The sequence below is a fragment of the Tamandua tetradactyla genome, chromosome 14 (assembly GCF_023851605.1).
Source record: "Tamandua tetradactyla isolate mTamTet1 chromosome 14, mTamTet1.pri, whole genome shotgun sequence".
In the NCBI taxonomy this organism is placed as follows: Eukaryota; Metazoa; Chordata; class Mammalia; order Pilosa; family Myrmecophagidae; genus Tamandua; species Tamandua tetradactyla.
This window is the reverse complement of record NC_135340.1, coordinates 78,369,486-78,394,367: the sequence shown is the minus strand read 5'-3', so window position 1 is coordinate 78,394,367 and position 24,882 is coordinate 78,369,486. Positions and strand designations below refer to the sequence as shown.

General features: G+C 38.8%; 1 long non-coding RNA gene and 1 pseudogene across 2 annotated transcripts; one reads left to right on the top strand and one right to left on the bottom strand.

Annotated features, from left to right (window-relative positions):
- Window positions 1-893: 893 nt before the first annotated feature.
- LOC143655196 (uncharacterized) lies at window positions 894-21,075 on the bottom strand. Of its 2 annotated transcripts, none has more exons than XR_013162101.1 (3): window positions 20,393-21,075; window positions 18,100-18,217; window positions 894-1,172 (listed from the first exon to the last, which is right to left on the bottom strand). It is a non-coding gene; the product is annotated as an uncharacterized LOC143655196 (long non-coding RNA). The 2 variants fall into 2 exon arrangements; XR_013162102.1 differs by lacking the exon at window positions 20,393-21,075 and adding an exon at window positions 18,929-18,990.
- Window positions 8,445-9,741, top strand: LOC143656537 (caprin-1 pseudogene; annotated as a pseudogene).
- Window positions 21,076-24,882: the final 3,807 nt, after the last annotated feature.

Sequence of the window (24,882 nt, the reverse complement as noted above, 5' to 3'; positions counted from 1 at the left end):
TTTGTCTAGATTCTGGAGTGTATATTTGATCAGTTCCACCCAGGTATTTGTATCTCTGCACCCTGTTCCTGCCCTTATGGTTTGCTCCAAGTTTTCTGTCCTGTCCACCCGGACAACTTTGGGATCATTCTGTATTAGGGAACCAACCCCTAGCTGAGTGTCCTTTGGTGCTATCAGAGGGCCAATAGAAAAGGGTGTTATTGGTGTCGGGAAGAGGACCTCCATTCAGAATTTTTCCAGAGACTCCCCTTAAGTAATTTCTACCCATGTTCCATATACTTGATCAAGGGAGGTATACCTGTTTGAGACCAAACTGAATTCCCTACCCTGAGTGGTGATATTGATTTTGTCTGCCTTTTTTGATCATCATCAGTACAGGGTTGTATTGGAGATCTTGGCAATTTGGTGGAGGATTTTCTCTGTAAGAGGGTATTTTATTTTGGAGGTTCTGCCATACTTGTGAACCCCAATCACTGGTCATAGTACACTCCTCGTATTGGATAGTCCACCACACAAAAACCCAGGGGTGGCAAGGCCCCTGTGACCAAGGGGAGTATTTATAATTGTTTACTGGCTTTGGATATAGGTACTCATTTTCCCAACTTAATCATCGCTGACTTGGTACGTTTCCATGGTTTACCACCTGGCAAACATTAAACTGCACATTTCGGGGCTCTAAACCTTTAGCTATACTCACCACCAACTTGACAAGGTTTATTGGGTCCCCAATTAGGAGCATTATGACTAGTATAATTATTCTCATTTTAGGTTGGGCCTCAGATCCCTTATTTGTCCTTTGACCAGGGTCACTATTAATTATATTAATTAGGTTAAAATGCAGACTCCAAAACCTCCAAATCTGAAAACTCCCTTTATCTCCCAACTATTGTCTCTTTAATGTAATTTTTAAAGGGTCCAAAGTTGGAGTTATTTCCCAGGAATCAAACGTATCGTCTGGCTCAGATACTGGTCCTTTCACTCAGGCATGGTATGTCCAGCCCTTCCCTGCTGTCTGGATGGCTATCTCAAATTGTCAGAAGAACTTATAGGGTCCTTCCCAGGATGGTTGGAGTTTGGACTCTTTCCACGATTTGGTGAGGACCCAACTGCCGGGCTGTTGTTGATGGACAGCAGGTTCAAGAGGTGTAGTCTGGGTCAGCAAGCCATGGTGCCTGAGGGATGACAGAGTATAGGTCAAGCCAGTACATAATTTTTAAGGAAGAGGTCCTTTGATTCTAAGGAAGGGAGATGTCTAGTTCTTCCCGGAAGAGGTAAGCCAAAGAGCATTTCATAAGGGGAGACCCCTAATTCTTTCCTAGGGCTAGTTCTGATTCTTAGCAGAGCTATGGGTAAACACTTAGCCAAAATAACTTGGTTTCTAAGACCAGTTTAGAAAGATGCTTCTTTAAAGTTTGATTCATTCTTTCTCTCTTTCCCGAGGATGGTAGATGCCAGGGTGTGTGAAGATCCCATGCAATGCCTAAGCTTCGAATGACACTTCACAGTACACAGGAGGTAAAGTGGCTGCCATTGCCAGAATTGACATTCTCTACCAACCCATAGTGGGGAACAATTTGTTCAAGGATAATTTTGGAAGTCCCTGATGCTGTAGCTGAGACTAGAGAATATACCTCCACACACCCTGTTAGATGGTCTACAAGAACCTGAATATATTTTAACCGCCCACTGGAGGCATCTCAGTGTAATCAACTTGAGTGCTTTGACATGGCCTGAAGCCTGGTTCTCTTCCTCCTTGTACCTGTTTTCTTAGAACCTTTTTATTGATCTTTTGGCAAATTATGCACCATTCACACGCTTGTTTAGCTACAAAGTAGAGACCCACACACCCAAAATGTTTAAGAACCAGGTCATACATGGCCTGTATTCCCCAGTGACTTCTGTAATGTTAGACTGCTAATATTTCCCTTATTACCTGTTTTTCAACATCTGCCTGCCATTTGGGAGGACCCATCTCCCATGAATGTCAGGGCTTGCTCCCAATTGTTGCAGTTCCTTTACTTCCTTCTCAGAGAATAGAGGTTCCTTTACTTCCTTCTCAGAGAATAGAGGGACCTCAAATTCTCTGGGAATGATGGGGATTAAGACTATTAATTTTAATGGGAGGGGGCAAAGGGAAGCTTCCTCAGCCTTTTCATCTGCCAGCCTGTTGCCCTTTGCCTCAAAGGTATGGCCTTTCTTGTGTCCATTTACTTGCACTGCTGATATTTCCCTTGGTAAGAGAAGGTTAATTAATACTTGTTTTATTAATTCTTAATAAAGAAGGATTAATGAACCAATTCTTTCCCCTTGCTACTAGTTAGTTCCCTTTCTTCCCAGATTTTTCCAAAGGTGTGAACTACCCCAAAGGCATGCTTAGAGTCAGTGTAGACTGTACCATCTTTTCCTTCTAATAATTTGAGGGCTTGCTTTAATGCATACAACTCGCAAGTTTGAGCTGACAGATCATTGGGCAATTAACTAGCTTCCCTTACTTCATATGTTAATCCATCCACAATTGCATAATTGTATTAGTTATGGTTCTCTAGAGAAACAGAGTCAACAGGGAACACTCGCAAATATAAATTTATAAAAGTGTCTCGCGTGACTGCGGGAATGCAGAGTCCAAAATCTGCAGGGCAGGCTGTGAAGCCGACGTATCCGATGGAGGGTCTAGACGAACTCCACAGGAGAGGCTCGCCAGCCTAAGCAGGAGTAGAACCTGTCTCTTCTGAATCCTCCTAAAAGGCTTCCCGTGATTAGATTAAGCATCGCTCATTGCAGAAGACACTCCCCTTTGGCTGATTACAAATGGAATCAGCTGTGGATGCAGCTGACATGATCATGATCTAATTCTATGAAATGTCTTCATTGCAACAGACAAGACAGCACTTGCCCAACCAGACAAACAGGTACCACCACTTGGCCAAGTTGACACATGAACCTGACCATGACAATAACCATTGTGCCTCTTTCCCTCCAGGACCCTAGAAGACCCATCTATGAATAATTTTTCCCCTGAATGTAAGGGGAGATCCCCCAGGTCAGGCCAAACTTGGGTTTGATACTCACTTAAGTCCATACAGTCATATTCAAGGGCTTTCGTCTGGTCAGGCCCTTTCCAAAGAAAGGAGGCCGGGTTCTAGCTATTGTCTGCAGTCAAAACCCAAGTCATCTTTTTCCATTAAGATTGCCTCACACTTTAGGATTTGGGAATCAGTCAGCCACCTCCCTGTCTTTTGGGATAAAATAGTCCTGACCTGAAGAGGGGTGCTAATCACTAATGCCCTTCCAAAGGTTAGTTTCCTACTTTCTTGTACTAGGAGAGGTTGCCACAACAGCTTGAACGCACTGGGCCATCCTCTGGAGACAGAGTCCAAAAGTTTAGAAAGGAAGGCCACAGATCTCCTTTGGTCTCTCCGAAGTCTGGGTTAGTAACCCTAATGCTGTTCCTTTATTTACTGTAACAAATAGATGGAAAGACTTCTCGAAGGAGGGGAGTGCTAGCACAGGAGCCTGTACTGGTACCCATTTGAGCCCTTCTAAGGCTCCTGCTTACCCCTCCCTCCATTGTAATTTGTCAGGTTCTTCCTCTAACAGTTTTTGGTACAACCCTATAGTTTGAGAGGCATAAGAACCTATCCACAACCTACAGTACCCCACTAATCCTAAGAACTTCCTTAGTTCCCTCTTTGTTTGGGAAAGAGGCAGTCCAACTATGGCCTGAATTCTCTTTGGATTTATTCTTTTTCATTCATTTATAAGATACCTAAATATTTAACTTCCCTTTTCCACAAACTAGTTCATTTTTTGATACCCTTAGTCCTTGGTCCCCTAGAGTAAAGTGCTGGAAAAGTTAGTTGAAAATATAATCAGGAAAACTTCCCAACCCTTATAAAGACATAAATAGCAAGCCAAAGAGGCCCAGTGAACTCCAAATGGAATAAATCTGAATAGGCCTACTCCAAGAAATATACTAATCAAACTGTCAAATGTTGAAGAAAAACAGAAAGTTCTGAAAGCAGCGTGAGAAAAGCAATCTACAACATATAAGAGAAAACATATAATACTAACTTCGGACTATTCAATAGGCACCATGGAAGCAAGAAGGCAAAAAGGTATGATGTATTTAAGATTGTGAATGTGATCCCCACACAGCATCTGGTGACGCTGAGGCCCGCGTCCCACAGGTAGAGTGATAGCTGTTGTGTTAGCCATCAAAAATCATCTGCTGGAAACCGGAGAAGATGGCGGCTTAGTAAGACGCGCGGGTCTTAGTTCCTCCTCCAAAAAAGCAACTAAAGAAACAGAAACAATACGAAACAGCTCCCGGAGTCACGACAGAGACCAAAAAGACAGCGTAACCCATTCTGGAACGGCTGAACGGGCAGGGAAAATCTGCTGCGGTGAGATACTCGAGGGGCGCGCGTTTTCCCGGCCGGGGCGGCTAGCGACAGGGGTCCCCTCCACGCACGTGGCTCCCTGGTCTGACTGGGAACGTTGGATAGCGGGGCCCTCCCGTCACGCTTGGCATTTCGGGCCAGCTGGGCAATTAGGACCGGCACTCTCCCAAGCCCCGGCGGCCAGCGACCCCCGCCTCCACGCGCGGTTTCCCGGGCCGACTGCCCCGCAGACAGACGAGCGCCACGAGCGCCACCTACTGGGCAGGAAAAGAAAAACAGAGCCCAGAGATTTCACAGAAAAACCTTTCAACCAGCTGGGTCCCACACCCAGGGAAATCTGACCAAATGCCCAGACACCAGCAGAAAATAATGGATGACGCTCGGAAAATTGAAGATATGGCCCAGTCAAAGGAACAAACCAATAGTTCAAATGAGATACAGGAGCTGAGACAACTAATGCTGAATATACGAACAGAAATGGAAGAAGTCTTCAAAAACCAAATCAATAAATTGAGGGAGGACATGAAGAAGACATGGGCTGAACAAAAAGAAGAAATAGAAAATCTGAAAAAACAAATCACAGAACTTATGGGAGTGAAGGGCAAAGAAGAAAAAATGGAAAAAACAATGGATACCTACAATGGTAGATCTAAAGAGACAGAAGCTACAATTAGTGAACTGGAGGATGGAACATCTGAATTCCAAAAAGAAACAGAAACTATAGGGAAAAGAATGGAAAAACTTGAGCAGGGGATCAGGGAACTGAATGACAATATGAAGCGCACAAATATACGTGTTGTGGGTGTCCCAGAAGGAGAAGAGAAGGGAAAAGGAGGAGAAAAACTAATGGAAGAAATTATCACTGAAAATTTCCCAACTCTTATGAAAGACCTAAATTTGCAGATCCAAGAAGTGCAGCGCACCCCAAAGAGAATAGACCCAAATAGGCGTTCTCCAAGACACTTACTAGTTAGAATGTCAGAGGTCAAAGAGAAAGAGAGGATCTTGAAAGCAGCAAGAGAAAAACAATCTGTCACATACAAGGGAAACCCAATAAGACTATGTGTAGATTTCTCAGCAGAAACCATGGAAGCTAGAAGACAGTGGGATGATATATTTAAATTACTAAAAGAGAAAAACTGCCAACCAAGACTCCTATATCCAGCAAAATTGTCCTTCAAAAATGAAGGAGAAATTAAAACATTTATAGACAAAAAGTCACTGAGAGAATTTGTGACCAAGAGACCAGCTCTGCAAGAAATACTAAAGGGAGCACTAAAGTCAGATACGAAAAGACAGAAAAGAGAGGTGTGGAGTAAAGTGTAGAAAGAAGGAAAATCAGATATGATATATATAATACAAAAGCCAAAATGGTAGAGGAAAATATTATCCAAACAGTAATAATACTAAAAGTTAATGGACTGAATTTCCCAATCAAAAGACATAGAATGGCAGAATGGATTACGACCCAGCAATACCACTGCTAGGTATCTACTCAAAGGACTTAAGGGCAAAGACACAGACGGACATTTGCACACCAGTGTTTATAGCAGCATTATCTACAATTGCAAAGAGATGGAAACAGCCAAAATGTCCATCAACAGACGAGTGGCTAAACAAACTGTGGCGTATACCTACGATGGAATATTATGCAGCTTTAAGACAGACTAAACTTATGAAGCATGTAGTAACATGGATGGACCTAGAGAACATTATGCTGAGTGAGTCTAGCCCAAAACTAAAGGACAAATACTGTAAGGTCCCACTGATGTGAACCGACATTCGAGAATCAGCTTGGAATATATCATTGGTAACAGAGACCAGCAGGAGTTAGAAACAGGGTAAGATAATGGGTAATTGGAGCTGAAGGGATACAGACTGTGCAACAGGACTAGATACAAAAACTCAAAAATGGACAGCACAATAATACCTAGGTGTAATGTAACTAGGTTGGAACACTGAATGAAGCTGCACCTGAAATATGGTTTTTTGTTTGTTTGTGTGTTGGTATCTTTTGTTTTTGTTTTTTTCTTTTTCCTTTTTATATATATATATGTATTTTATTAGTATTATTATTTTAATTCTCTTCTCTATATTAACATTCTATATCTTTTTCTGCTGTTTTGCTAGTTCTTTTCCTAAATCGATGCAAATGTACTAAGAAATGATGATCATACATCTATGTGATGATACTAAGAATTACTGAGTGCATTTGTAGAATGGAATGATTTCTAAATGTTGTGTTAATTTCTTTTCTTTTTTTGATTAATAAAAAAAATTTAAAAAAAAAAATCAAAAAAAAAAAAAAAGATTGTGAATGAGAAAGGCTTTCAGCTAAGAATTCTTTATCCAGCCAAATTATTCTTTAAAATTGAGAGAGAGATTAAAATCTTCAGAGATAAGCAAAGATTGGGAGAACTAGTCAACAAGATACCTGCCCTACAAGAAATGCTAAAGGAAGTCCTATCACCTGAAAAAAAAAAAAAAAAAAGAGGAGAGGGAGATTGGGAGGAGGTCACAGAATTGAAGAATACGAGTAACAGTAATTTAAAGGACTAAAAAAAGAGAGAAGGAAAATAATATATAGATATGACAAATTAAAAACTAAGGGATAAGATGGGAGAATCAAGAACTGCTTTTACAATAATTACTTTGAATGTTCATGGACTAAACTTAACAATTAAAAGATACCCACTGGCAGAATGGGTTAAAAAACATAATTCATCTATGCTATTTACAAGAGATGCATCTTAAACTCAAGGACACAGATAGATTGAAAGTGAAAGGATGAAAAAAAGATCTTTTATGTAAGCTGAAGCCAAAAGAATGCAGGAGTAACTCTACTAAAATGAGACAAATCGACTTTAAATGTAAAGATGTCCTAAGAGACAAAGAAGAACACTACATATTAATAAAAGAAACAGTTCACCGAGAGGAAATCACAATCATAAATGTGTATGCTCCCAATCAAGGAGCTCCAAAGTATATGAGACAAACATTGGCAAAACTGAAGGTAGCTATAGACATTTCAACAATAATAGTAGGAGACTTCAATACACCACTCTCCACTGTAGATAGAACAACCAGACAGAGGATTAACAAGGAAATAGAGAACCTAAACAATGGGATAATTGAATTAGACCTAATAGACATATGTAGATCATTACACTCTAAAACACCAGGATATACGTTCTTCTCTAGCATACATGGAATATTCTCCAGAATAGATCATACGCTGAGATACAATCTGAGAGGAAAGTTGATTGCACTAAATGCCTATATTAAAAACCATGAACATGCTTCCCTAGCAGCAGCTCTCAGTGTAACAAGGATGGGGCGAAGCAGCCTGTGCCCAAGGAGCACATGACACAACTCAGAACCTACTGCCACTCTTGCTCCCACAGCCACCCACTCAGGATCTCCAGCGGTCTCCATGTGCACATGATGCCCTTGGCTACCAGCCACAGCGACAGTGGCAGCAAGTGATCTGGACCTCCACCCACTCCAGGCTCTTCTGGGAGGGAGGCAGGGGCCAGGGCAGCTGCACTGGCTTCTCAGCTCCCCATAACTCGCACCCCACACTGTCCAGACTGAGGCCATGAAACAGATTCTCGGAGTGATTGAATGTAGTTCCGATACTGTCTGAAGAGGCATTGTCATTATTGAATGAATTTTGTAAGTTAGTGAACACTGAATGGGACATGAGCTTGAGGTTGAATGAGCAACATGAACATGCCTCCATTCAGCTGTGGGATTAGCTGGAAGGGAAGGAAAAAAATCTGTATGTGAAACAGCCTATAAAGCTCTTAAGGAAATCGTTGAGTGTATTTTCCAGTCAGACATTTTGACAGTACCCACAGCCACCAGAACAGGCTGCGTGAGGAAGAGGAGGCAGCCTCAGCACTAATGGTTTGATGACCAGGTAGCTGAAGCTGAACCTGGGCAGAAGTGAAAAGGAGCAGGTAGAGGGTGGTGCGACAGTGGCTCAGTGGTAGAATTCTCAGCTGCCATGCCAGAGACCCGGGTTCGATTCTGTGCCTGCTCATGCCAAAAAAAAAAAAAAAAGTTGAGGTGATAAATTCACTCCAGCAGCAACCACAGGCTGCATCTCCTTCAATACCAGAGTCTCCCTCTTTGATTCCAGTGGCTCAGGCATATCCCCTTGTAGAAGACAGCGAGTATAGGACCTTACGGTGCAAGTGCAGGGACCCTGTAATTTCACACAGATCCAATGCTGAATTTTGAAAACCAGACAATTGATCCCACCATTGTATCTGCACAACCCATGCATCCAACACAAAGCATGGACATGGCCCAGCTGGTTTGTCTACCAGTTCATTCTGAATCTAGAGTTGCTCAACCTAATCAAGTTCCTGTATAACCAGAAGCTACACAGGTTCCTTTGGTTTTATGCACAGTATCTCAGCTCATGTATCAGTCTTCTCATGCTACCGAGCAATGACCACAAAAGGAACCAGTTGACCAAATTCAGGCAACAGTCACTTTAAATACAGACCAGACTATAGCATCATCATCCCTACCTGCTGCTTCTCAGCCTCAGGTGTTCTAAGCTGGGACAAGCAAACCTTTACATAGCAGTGGAATCAATGTAAATGCAGCTCCATTCCAACCCATGCAGACAGTGTTCAACATGAATGCCCCAGTTCCTCCTGTTAATGGACTAGAAACTTTAAAGCAGCAAAATTAGTACCAGCTTAGTTATAATCAGAGCTTTTCCAGTCAGCCTCACCAAGTGAATCAGGCAGAACTTCAGCAAGAACAGTTTGAACAGCTTTAAATAGTAGTTGGTACTTAATATGGTTCCCAGGACCAGCCCTATCAAGTGACTGATAATCACCAGCAGCCACACCAGCAGAATACTGGATTTCCTCATAGCAGTCAGTCCTATTACAACACCACATGGAGGTTTCTGTGGTGCTAGAGGCTTGATGAATGGATACTAGGGCCCTGCCAATGGATTCAGAGAAAGATATGACGATTACTGCCCTTCATTCTCTAACACTCCAAACAGTGGTTATATGTAATCTCAGTTCAGTGATCCCCGGAACTATTCTGGCTATCAGCGGGATAGATACCAGCAGAATTTCAAGTGAGGATCTAGACAGAGTGGACCAGGGGGAGCCCCACTAGGTCGTGGAGGGCCCCCAAGACCAAACAAAGGGATGCCGCAAGTGAACACTCAGAAAATAAATTAATCTGATTCACAGGATTATATTTAATTGCCTAAAACACACTGGCCAGTGTACTATATGATGTTACCAGAAGAGTTATTATCTATTTGTTCTTCCTTTCATGAAATTTATTGTAGAAGAACTGTTTTCATCCCCAAAAGACAGAACTACAATTGTCAACTTGATGTTAACTGGATATGGAAGGAAACTATTTTTCTTCTGCATCGTCTGTCATAAGCATCATTTGATCCTTGCACATGATAGATTCCTTACTTGTTTAGGAATAAAACATACTTTATAGGATGATATCATCTCCATAGTTATTTGAAGTGGTTTGGAAAAGCAAGATTGACTTTTCTGACATTTGATAAAATCTACAAATCGGCCCTAGAGTTCAGTGGTAATTGAGAAAATGAAAATATATCCCATGAAAGAAAAATGGAAGGAATGGAGTGTGTTTTGGCAGAAGAACTGCATTTCAAAGCTTTTCCAGTTTAATTGGAGCACTGGACATTTAGAATGCATACCAAATCATGCATGGGCCCTTGATCACACATTTAAGGCTGGCTGCCAGCTTTGACACAACATTCTTCATCATCTGGTCAAACTACTGTGATATAACGGTTGATACTGTATGGAGATGAAGCCAAAATGAAAAATAAGGCTTTGACTGGCATTTTGAACAATATACAACAAATATGGGATGTAATCTGGATGGCCACTTCTGTATTTAATGTGAACTATTTAGATATCTTTTGAATATTTAACAGTTTTCTTTGATAAAGACTTTTGTAGGGTTTGAACTTTATATCATTCCTTATGGCATAGACTTATCTTTCATTAATTCTTAGATCTTCTGTAATGTCATCTAAATTGGTACAGGTACTGATAAAAATCTTTTATGGAAAATCATAACACTTTTGGTCACATGTTTTTCCTGCAGTCTGAAAGTTTTTGAGAGAAAAAGATCAAATGCTTGCTGCTGCCAGCCCTTTAAATTGCCATCTTTTAAAAAGCACCTGTATGTGTTTTAGATTGATTTCCCTTATAGGGAAATGATAATCAGTAGTTTTCATTTCTGATGATACAAGTAAAACATGTTTATAAAAAGAAAAACAAGAATGGGCAAAACTTGAGGATTTAACTGCTCAACTGGAGAATTTAAAGAAAGAACAGCAAACTGACCCCAGAGCAAATAAAAGAAGAAAAATAATAAAAATTAAGGCAGAAATAAAAAAACTGGAGAACAGTGAAACAATGGGAAAGAGTCAACAAAACTGAAAGTTGGTGCTTTGAGAAAATGAATAAAATTGATGGCCCTCTAGCTAGAGTAACAAAGAAAAAAAGAGAGAGGATGCAAATAAACAAAATCAGAAATGAGTGGGGGTTATTACCACAGATAATGAAGAAATTTAAAAAATCATAAAAGAATATTATGAGCAACTATATGCCAATGAACTAGACAGCTTAGATAAAATGGATAAATTCCTAGAAAAATGCAAATTCCCTATGCTGACTCAAGAAGAAATAGAAGATCTCAACAAACCAATTACAAGTGAAGAGATTCAATCAGTCATGAAAAATCATCCCATAAAGAAGAGCCCAGGTCCAGATGGCTTCACAGGTGAATTTTATCATACATTCCAAAAGAAACTAATGCCAATCCTGCTCAAATTCTTCCATAAAAAAGATGGAAAAGGAACACTGTCTAACTCATTTTATAAAGCTAGCATCGCTCTAATACCAAAATTGGTTAAAGGCACTACAAGAAAGTAACACTACAGACCAATCTCCCTAATGAACATAGATGCAAAAATTCTTAACAAAATACTAATAAATTGAATCTAATGATTGATGTATAAATGAATTATACCTCATGATTGTGGTGGTTACCTTGGCCAGGTGATGGTCCCCAGTTGTCTGGTCAAGCAAGCACTGGCCTATCTGTTGCTGTGAGGACATTTCATGGGCTTAAGTCATGAGCGCATTGGTTACATCCACGGCTGATTACATCTGCAGTCAGCTAAGGGGAGTGTCTTCTGCAATGAGTGATGCTTAATCTAATCATCTGAAGGCTTTTAAGGAGATTTCAGAAGTGAGAATCTCTCTTTCTACTCCAGCCAGCCAGCCTCTCCTGGGGAGTTCATTGAGGACTTTCAATGAAGCTGTCAGTTTGTGGCCTGCCTTACAGATTTTGGACTCTTATGTCCTCATGGTTGCATGAAACACTTTTGTAATCTCATATTTTCAGATATCACTTGTTGGTTCTGTTTTTCTAGAGAACTCTAATACAATGACCAAGCAGGATTTATACCAGGAATGTGAGGGTGGTTCAACATAAGAAAATCAATCAGCATAATACAGCATTTTAATAAAAGGAAAGGAAAAAATTACACGATCATATCAATTGATACTGAAAAAAGCATTCAACAAAATCCAGCACCCTTTCCTGATAAAATCACTTCAAAAGTCAGAAATTGAAGGAAACTTTCTCAATATCATAAATGGCTTATATGAAAAATTCATATCCAGCATCATACTTAATGATGGGAAATTGAAAGCATTCCCCCTAAGATTGGGAACCAGACAAGGATGCTCATTGTCACAACTATTATTCAACATTGTATTAGAAGTCCTAGCTGGAGTGATTAGACAGGAAAAAGAAATAAAAGGCAATTTAGAGAAAGAACAGCAAACTAACCACAAAGCAAATAAAAGAAGAGAAATAATAAAGACTAAAGCAGAAATAAATGAACTGGAGAACATTAAAACAATAGAATCAACAAAACTAAAAGTTGGTTATTTGAGAAAATAAATAAAATTGATGGTCCCCCTAACTAGACTAATGAAGAAAAGAAGAGAGAGGACACAAATAAAATCACAAATACGAGGGGGGGTCATTACCACAAATAATGAAGAAATTTTAAAAATCCTGAAAGAATATCATGAACAAGTACATTCCAACAAACTGGACAAGTTAGATGAAATGGACAAATTCCTAGGAACACATAAATTAATTATATTGACTCAAGAACAAATAGAAGATCTCAGCAAACCAGTTACAAGTAGAGTGATTCAATTAGTCATTAAAAATCTTCCCCTCGCCCCACAAAAAAAGCCAAGGACCAGCTGGCTTCACAGGAGGATTTTATCAAACATTTCATAAAGAGCTAATACTAATCCTGCTCAAACGCTTCCAGAAAATTGAGGAAAAAGGAATGCTACCTAACTCATTTTATAAAGCTGACATCACTCTAATACAAAAATTGGGTAAAGATGATACAAGAAAAGAAAATTACAAATTAATATCCTTAATGAACATAGATGCAAAAATTCTTCACAAAATACTAGCAGATCATATCCAGTACCACATTAAAAGATTTATACATTATGACCAAGTACGATTTATACCAGGAATGTAAAGATGGTTCAACACAAGAAAATCAATCAGTGTAATACAGCGCATCAACAAATCAAAAGGGAAAAATCACATGAACATACTTATTGATGCTGAAAAAGCATTTGACGAAATCCAGCAACCTTTCCTGATAAAAACACTTCAAAAGGTAGGAATTGAAGGAAACTTTCTCAATATCATAAAAGACATATAAAAAACCCATATATAGCATCATACTTAATGGTGAGAAACTGAAAGCATTCCCCTTAAGATCGGGAATGAGATAAGATGCCCATCGTCACCACTATTATTCAACATTGTATTAGAAACACTACCTGGAGTGATTAGATAAGAAAAAAGAAATAAAAGGCATCCAAATAGGAAAGGAAGAAGTAAAACTTTGATTATTTACGGAAAATTTGTATCCTCTATGAGAAATATACAGCAAAACTACTTGAGCTAATAAGCAAATTCAGCAGTGTGGCAGGATACAAGATTAATGTACAGAAATCAGTAATGTTGTTATAGACAAGCAACAACCTGAAGTGACCACTATGGAAAAAATTCCATTCAAAATATCGACCAGAAGAATCAGGTATCTAGGAATAAGCCTAACCAGGGATGTTAAGGACTTATACACAGAAAATTACAAAAAAAAAATTGCTAAAAGAAATAAAAAATGACCTAACTAGGTGAAGTGACGTTCTATATTCATGGATAGGAAGTTTGAATATCATCAAGATGTCAGTTTCTACCCAGACTGATGTACTGATTCAATGCAATACCAATCAAAATCTCAGCAACCTACTTTGGAGTGTTCAAAAAGCTGGTTATCAAATTTATATGGAGTGGAAAGAGACTCCGAATAGCTAAAGATATCCTGAAAAAAGAAGAGTGAAGTGGGAGGACTATCACTTCCTGACTTTAAAGTTTCCTATAAAGCCACAGAGGTCAAAACAGGCACAAAGATAGAAGGACTGACCAGTGGAATAGAGTTGAGAGTGCAGAGATAGACCAGAAAGTTTATGGATATTTGATCTTTAATAAGGCCCCCAATTCTGAACTGGGACAGAATAATCTTTTTAATAAATGGGCATGGAAGAACTGGATTTCAGTAGCCAATAAAATGAAAGAAGACCCCCCTGCCTTACACCCTATACAAAAATTAATTCAAAATAGATTAAAGACCTCAATGTAAGAGCCAGTAGCATAAAACTTCTAGAAGAAAATGTACAGAAACATCTTCAAGATTTAGTAATAGGAGGTAGCTTCTTAAACTTTGCACCTAAAGCACAAGCTGTGACAGAAAGAAATAGACAAATGGGAACTCTTTAAGATCAAGAGCCTCTGTGCCTCAAGGGACTTTATTAAAAAGGTGAAGCGGCAGCCAACTGAATGGGAGAAAATATTTGGAAACCACATATCAGATACAGGCTTGATATCTTGTACATAAAGAAATTACACAGCTCAAAAACAAAAGAACTAACAACCCAATCATAAAATGGGCAGAAGAAATGAATAGACACTTTTCTGAAGAACAAATACAGATGGCTAAAGCACATGAAGAGATGCTCATTTTCATTAGCTATAAGGGAAATGCAGATCAAGACTACAATGAAAGACCACTTCACACCTATAAGAATGGCTACTGTTAAACAAACAGAAATGTACAAGTGTTGGAGAGGATGTGGAGAAGTTTGGACACTAATTCACTGTTGGTGGAAATGTATAATGGTGCAGCCACCATGGAAGAATATCAAATTGCCCTATGACCTAGCAATACTAATACTCGCTGTACACCCAGAAGAGCTGAGGATGGTGACATGAACACGGTCACCGATGTTAATAGCAACACTGTTCACAATTGCCAAGAGTTGGAAACAATCCAAGTGTCCATCAACAGACAACTGAAAACAAAATATGATACATATGTACAATGGAGTATTATGCAGCAGTAAGAGAAAATGATGTCCCAAAACATGACAGACAGCATGAATGGACCTTGAGGACATAATGCTCAGTGAAATAAATCAGTCACAAAAGGACAGATACTGTATGATGTCATTATTATGACTCAGGTAATCTCAGAAGTAACACAGTAAAATATAGCAGGCCTAGAGGTGAACAAAAGCTAGAGATAGAAGAAAGGCTACCCAAAGAGGTTAACTGTAAATGAAAGGAAACAGATAGAAGTGATGATAACTAATTAATGGGTTTATAAGTAATATTGCTGTATTGAAGGTGAATATGACTGAAAGGGGATGTATAGTGCCATGTATCCCATTGATTAAATTTACGATTATAAATAAGTTCTTGCATGAACTATTTCAGTGGTTCAGTAGTGGACAAACAGTCAGCAGTAGAGGTGTATGAGGGGGGACTGAAAATGCATGCTATGCCCAATAGTTAGCAGGCAGTCATCAGCAATACCACAGCACTACCATGGGCAACTAACTATGGGGGTGGGGGTGGTGGGGGGTGAGGGACAAGTGAAAAGGGGCAGTTTTGATTTAATAGTTGGTGATCTTTTGTTTGCTGGTTCTTTGTCATTTTGGACTAAAGAAAGTTGCCTAAAATTTGGAGTGCTACTGATTGTACAACCAAACGAAGATACAGTAAGACATAGTTTATTTTGGACATTATCCATGATGTCGAATAGATGGAGGGAGCCGAAGGATACAATGATTGAGAAGCACAATGGCAGACTTTACATGATGGAATTTGATGCAGCTACAATAAGAAGGGACATTGGGGGGCACACAATGAAATCAATAAACCTTGGGGAGCATGGATTGTGCAGAATGGACCAGAAACAAAAGAACAAATATGCCTAGGTCTCTCTCAGAAAATACTTATTAAAAATGAGACCCGGGATTGTGAACCCTTATAGCCACATTTGGTCTAAAGTTGTGGATCTGTGGATTCTGAGACACCAAGCTATATGTGTATCACTTGGTGTTTCCCTGGAACTTTGAGACATCTGTGACACCTCTGTTCCAGAAATGGTGTGCTGCAGACCTGAAACTTAGCATAGCTGTATATAATAACAGTTGAAGTAACTGAGAATGAGATTAGGTCTCAGAGGTTAAAACAAGGCCAGTCTGGCTGGGTCTAAGGTAAATTAGAATGCTGGGTAAAAGATGAAAATGTGTGTACTCTAGATGTTCAGCTGCTGTATGAGATCAAAGGCAGAGAGGTTTATTATGTCTAGAACCTAAATTTTCTGTAACACATAGTCTGAATCAGCCTCTTTGGATAGCTCATTTAGATAGCCTGAACTCCTCAGGTCCAGAATGGGAACAGCGCCTTGTAATTCTTTGTGGCATGGGGTGTAGTGCCAGGGTACATCTCAGACTATGGTGGGCTGATAATTATAAAGTATTGATAGAGTCTCATGAGCATATGAAGGGGAGAAAAAAAAATATATATATATATATGAAACAATTAAACCCTCCCATCTGGGAAACCCCAGGTATCCTCCAAACCATTGGGGGTTCCCAAGAAAATAGGCCAAGCCCTGGATTTTGAGGCTTGCTCTTATAAAACTTACTTCTGTAGGGGAGAAGCTACGACTATTCATAACAAGGCCCAAGAATTGTTTCCATGAAGCCTCTTTGTTGCTCATACGTGGCCTCTGTAAGCCCAACTCTGCAGGGAAAATCGTTACCTTCCCGACTACATGGGTCATGAAAATCTCCCTGACAACATGGGTCATGACTTGCAGGATTTAGTCTGGTCCTGGCACCGTGGGATCAGCAATACCTTCCTGACCAACAGGGGGAAAAGAAATGGAATAAAAGAAAGCGTCAGTGGCCAAGAGAGATCAAATGGAGTCAAGAGGCTGTTTTGGAGGCTGTTCTTATGCAGCTGCGGTTAGATAGTGCTAATTGCCATGGTTTGCTAACCCCCAATTACCATCACTCCTGTTGATTCTTATGAACACCTAGCGCTTAAACTGAGACTCTGTAAAGGTTTCATGTACTAGGTTTGCCTTCCTGGAACATATAATTCCTAGAGGGTTCCTACCTCAGATAAATCCTGAAACCCAGAGGGACCAACCTCTCCAGGATTATCAATTAATTATATCCCCCTGTCCTTCAGTGTAGGGGGATATAATTAATTCTCAACATGAAAAAGAATGGACATTGCCTAAAGATCTCTATAGATTGGAATAAAGATCAAAGGAGAAGCAGGAGTTTTAACAGAGAAAATGGGATTTAAAGAACGAATATCTCTGTTAATCACTATATTAATAGTCCTTCTAGCCTCCAGTGTTTTTGGAGCAGCTGGAAGGGAAACTCTGAGGTGATGGAATGGTAGCTCATGACAAACTCTGGGATCTGTTCTGTAACTACTTGTTGAAGTTTGTTTGAAAATTACTGTTTTTTTCTTTTTCGCTTTGTATATATATTATACAATAAAAAAAAAAACTTAAAAAAAAAAGTGTGTATGAGTGCCAAGCTGACAAAGTGTGGTCTGTGATGGTGAATTGGTTAGATCAAACAAGTTATTTGGTTAAAAAAAATCCCAATCAATTTCTGTTATATTGCATTCTGGTAGCATTAGCAAACCAAAATATTAAATGTTCTTGAAATCTCAGAGTTGGAAAGACTGAGATGCCTTGTTTTGATTCAGTGCTGATACCTGGTTCTTTGGAGATTGATGTAGTATGGTTTTGATTGGCTAGCACTGGTTCTTTCAGTCCTCCATTTTATGTATTTACTTTCTTAACAGCCTCTATATGGTACTTACTCTTTCCCAGGCAGAGTCCTAAGCGTTTTGTGCTCTGGGTTTGTTTTCTCAAATTTAAAATGGGAATAGTCATAATACTCAAGTCTTGAGTTTCTTCCTAGGGAAAGGGTTGGAACCTTCTGTCAAATACTCATTTAAGTTATTATCCCCTATGACAGGCCTGAACACTTTTCCAAGAGGAAGATGTTAATGGATTTCTGCAATGTAGTGTTTTCTTAACTTGTCCTGAGTTGATAGACTTCAGTTATTTGGATTTACATATACTCCACTTAAGTATAGTTTCATTTTGCCTCAACGTGATGCCCAGAATTCATTTGATAACAAACTGCCTTTTTCAGTGGTTGTCCTATAAACGCACCAGTTAAAACTGTAAGGTTGGCAGGTTTCCTGTGAGGCAACTGCTTCTCTATGTTGTTTTGACTTTGGGAAGGTTATTTCAGAGAATTTATGCTTCTTGCCAAGTGTCTGAATTAGCACTGTACAAAAGAAAGAGGTAGAATTCTATTTTATTGTACCCAATATATTAAAATATATTTTAAGATATCAGTATTTTAAAATTATAAATGAGATCTTTTACAGTTTTTGTACTGCCTTTGAAGTCTAATGTGAATTTTACATTTATAGCACACCTCAATTCAGAGTAGCCACAATTCAAGTGCTTAATAGTCACATGTGGCTAGTGGCTACTGTTTTGGACAGTGCTGGTTGTTATGGATTGAATCCTGTCTCCCAGAAAGACGTGTTCAAGTCCTAACCCTGGTCCTGTGGCTGTGAACTCATTTGTAAATGGGATCTTTGAAGATCCTATTACGGTATAGGCCAAATTGAATTAGGGTAGGCCTTACTCCAATATGATTGGAGTCCTCATGAACAGAGGAAACTTGTACACAGGGATTACAGGAGACAGAAGGCGGTGTGATGGAGGTAGAGATTATATTATGGATTGCTGGCAAGCCACCACCGCAATGCCACAGACTTTGGAGAAAGTATGGCTGCCGACGCCTTGATTTGAATTTCTAGCCTCCAAAACAGAGACAATAAATTCCTTTTTTTTTTTAAGTCAAAACACTGGAACATGGGTTTGTTTCAAACTGAAATCAGACTCTTGAGTCTGTGGTTTCTATTACAGCAGTCCTAGCAAATTAAGCCACATATCTAAACCTTCTTTTACCTAAACTTGTCTTTACCTGAAACCTCAGACTCTGCAGTGGCACTTCAATCTCCAAACTCCATTTAAAGTACCATTCCTGATTTCTGCAACTGGTGGTTAAACAAATCATTATTTGATTAAAGTAGGCTTTGGCCCACTCCTCACAAATATCTGGTTTTGAGGGGAAAAATAATTTTCCTTACTATGAAAGTAACCTATTGATTGGCTTGAATCAAAATATACATTTAAGCAAATAAAGAACGAATAATTTATAATCCCACCATCTAGAGGAAACCACTCTATTTTATAGATCAGTCTTATAAATTCTTCCAGTACGCATATTTTTTTCCCAGAATGGGATCATATGTTCCATATTGTTTTGTTATCTTTTGCCTCTTAACAGTACCACAGAAAATGTTCTTATATAAATATAATCCTCTATAACTTTTCAATTTTAAGTATATATTATATGGATGTGCTTCAGTTCATGTAACCAATATGCTTTGCCCACGGTTATGAGACCTTGAGAATTTGACCTGGAAGAGGACTAGATATCACTTAGACAAACACTAAGTACAGTCCCACAATGTGCTATTTGGTATCTCCTGTTGGGGAGTTCAACGAGAGCATTTGTGACTAAATGAGGTATAGATGGATTATGTTAGGTGGAAGAGGGTTTGGAATTAGGTATTTCTGCTTATGGAGCAAAGGATACCAGCACATGCTGACAAGCCATGGTATGTATTAAATGCACTAACCACCCTCTTGCAGTGTTTGTGCATCACACAATGTATGTACAGAGTAAGAACCCTGTCATACAGGATGACATCCTGCCCAGAAATCCCTCCCCTTTAGTCTCTAAGCACTCATTCCCCAAACTGTAGACAAGTCACATCTAAATCCCTCTCCAGGAACTGTCTTAGCTAAAGGGGCCACCCTGATCAAGGTCATGCCTCCTTCCAGGATGAGCTCTCATCCAATAATTGGTTCATGTGGGGGATATGATTACCTGCTCTCTTACCTCAGTTTGGGACAACTCTTCAGGGATATCCAAATTCCAGCACTATTTGTGGAATTGGCTGAGGCCTGTTTTAGGACTACATTGCACCTGTTCTCCCTCTGCCCAGTCTGGCTTTCTTTTCTTCACTCACCCACAGGGATATCTCCTGAGAACACCTTCCAATAAACTTCTGACGTGCAAGTCTCCAACTTAGGGTCTGCTTTCCAGGGAACCCAATCTGTTGACAGGCACTGAAGTCAAGTTTACATTATTGCATTGACAAAGAGTATATGTGCTTGAAATGTCTTACAGAGACAATGACAAATTAAATAATATTTAGTTTTAAGTGTATTAGTTACAGATTTATCCACAATATACTTGTTGTTAAAAAGGTAACAACTTTCTAAATTAAATGAAATCTGGCTTAGAGTACTTACCTGAAAAAATCAACAGGAAATGTTCTGTAGTTGTCATTTTCCATGACTTTACAGTCTTACCCACCATTTGGTCTGCACCACCATCCCAGTTCACAGATCTGGGATGAAAAAGTTGGTGAGAGTAGGTGCTTGGCCATCCAGTGAATGCTCCTGAGGTTGCCTCCTGCCCAGTTCTTAGCAGTCTCCTCATAGCTAAGCAGATACTTTTGTGACACCACTTACTCAGTGCTGGCCTGGGACCCTCACTGCTCCTCTGAGAAGTTATGTGCTTGGTCTACAACCTTCCCATGAGCTGCTGAGCTGCATGTGCCCTACACATTGAGGATGAAACATTTTTAGAACCTGTTTCCACCCTTGAATTCCCAGGCTTCATTTAACACCCTCCTTATTTGTGATGTTAATTACTCCTTAAAAGCTATTGTTGGCTATCGGCCAATCCAGAACAGCCCTAGCAAAGTGGCAAGACCCTAATTAGGCTGGTTAGTTTTCACATTTCCCCAAGGGAGGAAACAGTTATAAAATTCTCTAACCAAAAGCAGAGGCATGGAAGTGACCTCTGGTTCCTCTGCTGGGGATTGATGGTTCAGTTTCTATGAAGACTCCAATTTTTTTCCCCCAGTTTAGGCCCTGAAGTTGCCCCATCATCCCCTATATTAAATTGGATTGGGAAGTGTGCTGGTTTGAAGATGTCATGTACCCCAGAAAAGCGTTGTTCTTTTAATCCTAATCTTGTGCATGCAGACTTATTGTTTGGGTGGAGTCTTTTTTATTGTTTCCATGGAGATGTGACCCACCCAGTTGTGGGTGGGACTTTTTGTTTAGATGGTTTCCATGGAGCTGTATCTCCACCCATTCAAGGTGGGTCTTAATCTGTTTAGGGGAGTCCTTTAAAAGAGAACCCTTTTGGAAAAAGCTCAGAGCTGACACAGACAGAGGTGTTTGTAGTTGCAAAAAAGAAATGCCCCTGGGGAAGCTGTTTGAAACAAGAAGTCAGAGGACAAGCAGACACCAGCCACGTGCCTTCCCAACTGATAGAGCTGTCCACATCATTGGCCTTTCTTGAGTCAAAGTATCTTTCCCTGGATGCCTTAGTTTGAGCATTTTTAAAGCCTTAGAACTGTAAACTTGTAACTTAATAAATTCCCTTTATTTATTTATTTATTTATTTATTTATTTTTTTTAAAGACAGAGAGAAGGAAGGAAGGATAGAAGGAAGGAAGGAAGGAAGAAAGGGAAACATCTTTAAACATTTTCTTGTTTTATTGTATTCTGTTTCTCCGTTTTTGTTACATGGGTTGGGGCCGGGAATCGAACCGAGGTCCTCCGGCATAGCAGGCAAGCACTTTGCCCGCTGAGCCACCGCGGCCCGCCCAATAAATTCCCTTTATAAAAGCCAAACTTTTGGTTTCTGGCAGCTAACAAACTAGAACAGAAGGTTAAGTGACTGTTCAGGAGTCCTAGCAGATAAATAATTGGTTTAAGACTGGCACTCCAAGCATCCTGAGATGCAGGTCAGCATGTTTTCCCAACTCTGGGCTTCCTTGTAGGGATGTCAAAACGTTGTGCAATTAGGAAGCAATTTTGAGGAAACCTATACTGACTTCTCAAAGCTAGTCAGGTAGATTGGGCTTTGGAGAAACAGGTCCATCAATTTGATTAAGCTGCAGGTAACTTATAAAAGGCAGTGTTAATGAAATACAGACTTTAATTTTTTGCATCAGATAATAGTGCTTAGATACAAGCTCTGTGATGAGAGGTCAAGTAACTTTAAGGGGAACTTATTTAAACTTTCTGAGCCAGAATTTCTTTAAAAGTCACATAGTTATAACCTTGCAGAATTGATGAAAGATGAGACATGATCTTTTGTAAAGCAATCTTTTACAAAGGTAGTTTGTCTTTCTTTTTTCAGTTCTTTTTTAAGTTCTCATTTGTGTATTAAAAATTAATTAGCTTTTACTACTAATAAAAGAATTGATCAGATTTGTTGAGTAAATGCCAGGCACTCCACCACAATGGCTTTACGTGGATTACCTAATCAGTATAACTCTAGGATGTAGTTATAAAGGTTAGCCTCGTTTTATAGAAGAAAAAACTGAGGTGTAAGGAAATTAAGAAATTTGCCAAAACTCACATAACTAGATAGTGGTGAAGCTGGAATAAAAACCCAGGTGGTCTGTTTTATGTGACTAATAGGAAAAATAAAAACAGCAATATTTTATCCCTAATGTCCACCATGAAATTAGAGCAGAGTCTGGTTGCAAAGCAAAAAACTATAGGTTACTTATGTTTAATTCTTCACAATTACCAAAAGGTGGCAACGTTTGTCAATTTACAGCATTCCTGACCTGTCCATAAGCTGAAATGACTTGGTTAAATTAGTTGTGTCTTTCAAATAAGAATTAGTAAGTCATGTGTAGCCAAGATATGAGAACCAAATTCCCTAATATAATATTTGAGATGTATTTTTATAGCAATACCATCTTCTTTTGTACTCAGATCCATGACCAAATAGACAGTATGGTCCTAGATCCATATGGTTCTTAAATCCTCCTTATAGCATCCTACCTCATGATTGTCCAAACTAATGGAGCACCTCTGAAGATGGGGAGCACATCAACTCTCAAGGAACTCCCTTCCATCTTTAGAAAACACTGACTGAACATTTTGCCCTACAGTCACCAAATTAGTTATCAACTGTAGTTGCTCTTTACCCATTAAAGTAATTGAGTGAATAGTTTAAAACACCACAATTACATGGTTTATAGAAAAATTCCATCAAACATTCAAGGAAAAGAATAATTATATACAAACCTTTACAGAGAAACAAAAAAGAAGGTCTACTTCCACAACATTATGACTCATTTGTTAAGACAGCATAACCATTTAACCCAAACTAGGAAAGGAAGGAACAGGAAAGAAAAATTTCCAATCAGTTTTACTAATGAACAGTTGTATGAAAATCCTCAAGAAATACCTGAGAACTGAATCCAGAATGTATTAGAAGGATAACGTATCATTTTAAAGCTGGAATTAACTCAGGAAAACAAGGTTAGTTAAATATTAGAAAAATGTGTTGGGGTAAATTAAAGAGAAAAACCATATGATTATTTCAATAAATGCAGAAAATACTTTGATAGAATTCAGTACCCCTTCATGATAAAAGGTTTCAGCAAACTAGGAATAAAATGTCACTTTATTAACCTGCTAAGGGGATCTACTGAAAATGCTCAATGAGCATAATAATATTTAAGGGTAAAATGTTAGAAGCATTTCTTTAAAATCTAAAAAAATTAGAAAAAGATGCTAGGTAGCACCACTTAAATTCAAAACAACCCTCACGTAAAGGAAGGAAAACGAAAGGTGGAAGACTTGGAAAGGAATAAGAAAGAACTGTCACTATTGAGAAAAATAATGCTTGTGTACCTAGAAAATTCACAGATATCTAAAAGACTAATTAATAGAGTAAGAATTCTGGAAGTTTTCTGAATAATAGATCAATTTACCAAAAATATCGACTGAAAAATTTCAGTTACAATTGCATACAAGAAATAGGTAGTTGAGAATAAATCTAACCAAAGAAGTACATGATTTATGGAAATATTATTTAAAACATCCTGTTAAAAACTTTTAGCAAATGTACCAAAGTCTATTAAATTGTACTTTGTTTTGTACATAGGAGGAATCCATTTCATTATGATTCTATACTCCCTAAATTAATCTAAAACAAAATGTAAATTCATTCAAAATATGGACAGGTTTCTTCATTGAACATAGGAAGCTAATCCTACTATTTATTTGGAAGAGAAGGGCCAAAAATATAAAAAGAGAACATGAAGAAGAACCACAAGGTAGTGGGACTTGCCCTGGCAGTCATCATGCCTTGCTCTAAAATTCTCGCCTTGGCATGATCTAACATTGGCCATATCACCAACAGAGAACCCAGAAACAGACCCACGTATATGGTGGAATGTGGTACATGAAAAACTATTATTTTGATGGATGGAAATGAATGGTTTCTCCAATGAATAGTGCTGGGGCAACTGGTTATCCATACAGAGGAAAAAATAGGCAAAAACAATATTCTACAATGTACCATACTCCAAAATTAATTCCAAGTGATAGATTAAAGGCCTAAATGTGAAAAGTCAAAACTGTTAAAACATGAGAAGAAAATATAGAAAAATACCTTTAAACCTTGGGACAGACATTATTTCTTAAGCAGGATAACAAAGGAAAAGATTGATTATACCTAATTATATTAGAATTTAAAACTTTTATTTCTCAAAAGACATAAAAAATATGAAAAGCAAGTCACAGGCAGATTATGTTTACAAATAACTAACAAGGAGTATTCATCTTTTGTATGTATAAAAGAAGACAACCCAATGGAAATTTAAAAAGCAAAAGTCTTAACAAATTTTATAGAAGAAGCCCAAATGATGAATTAGCATATACAAAATTATTCAATCTCAAGAGTAAATAAGAAAAATGCTAATTAAACTGATTTGCCTGGCAGGCAATGGTAGCTCAGTAGCAGAGTTCTCGCCTGCCGTG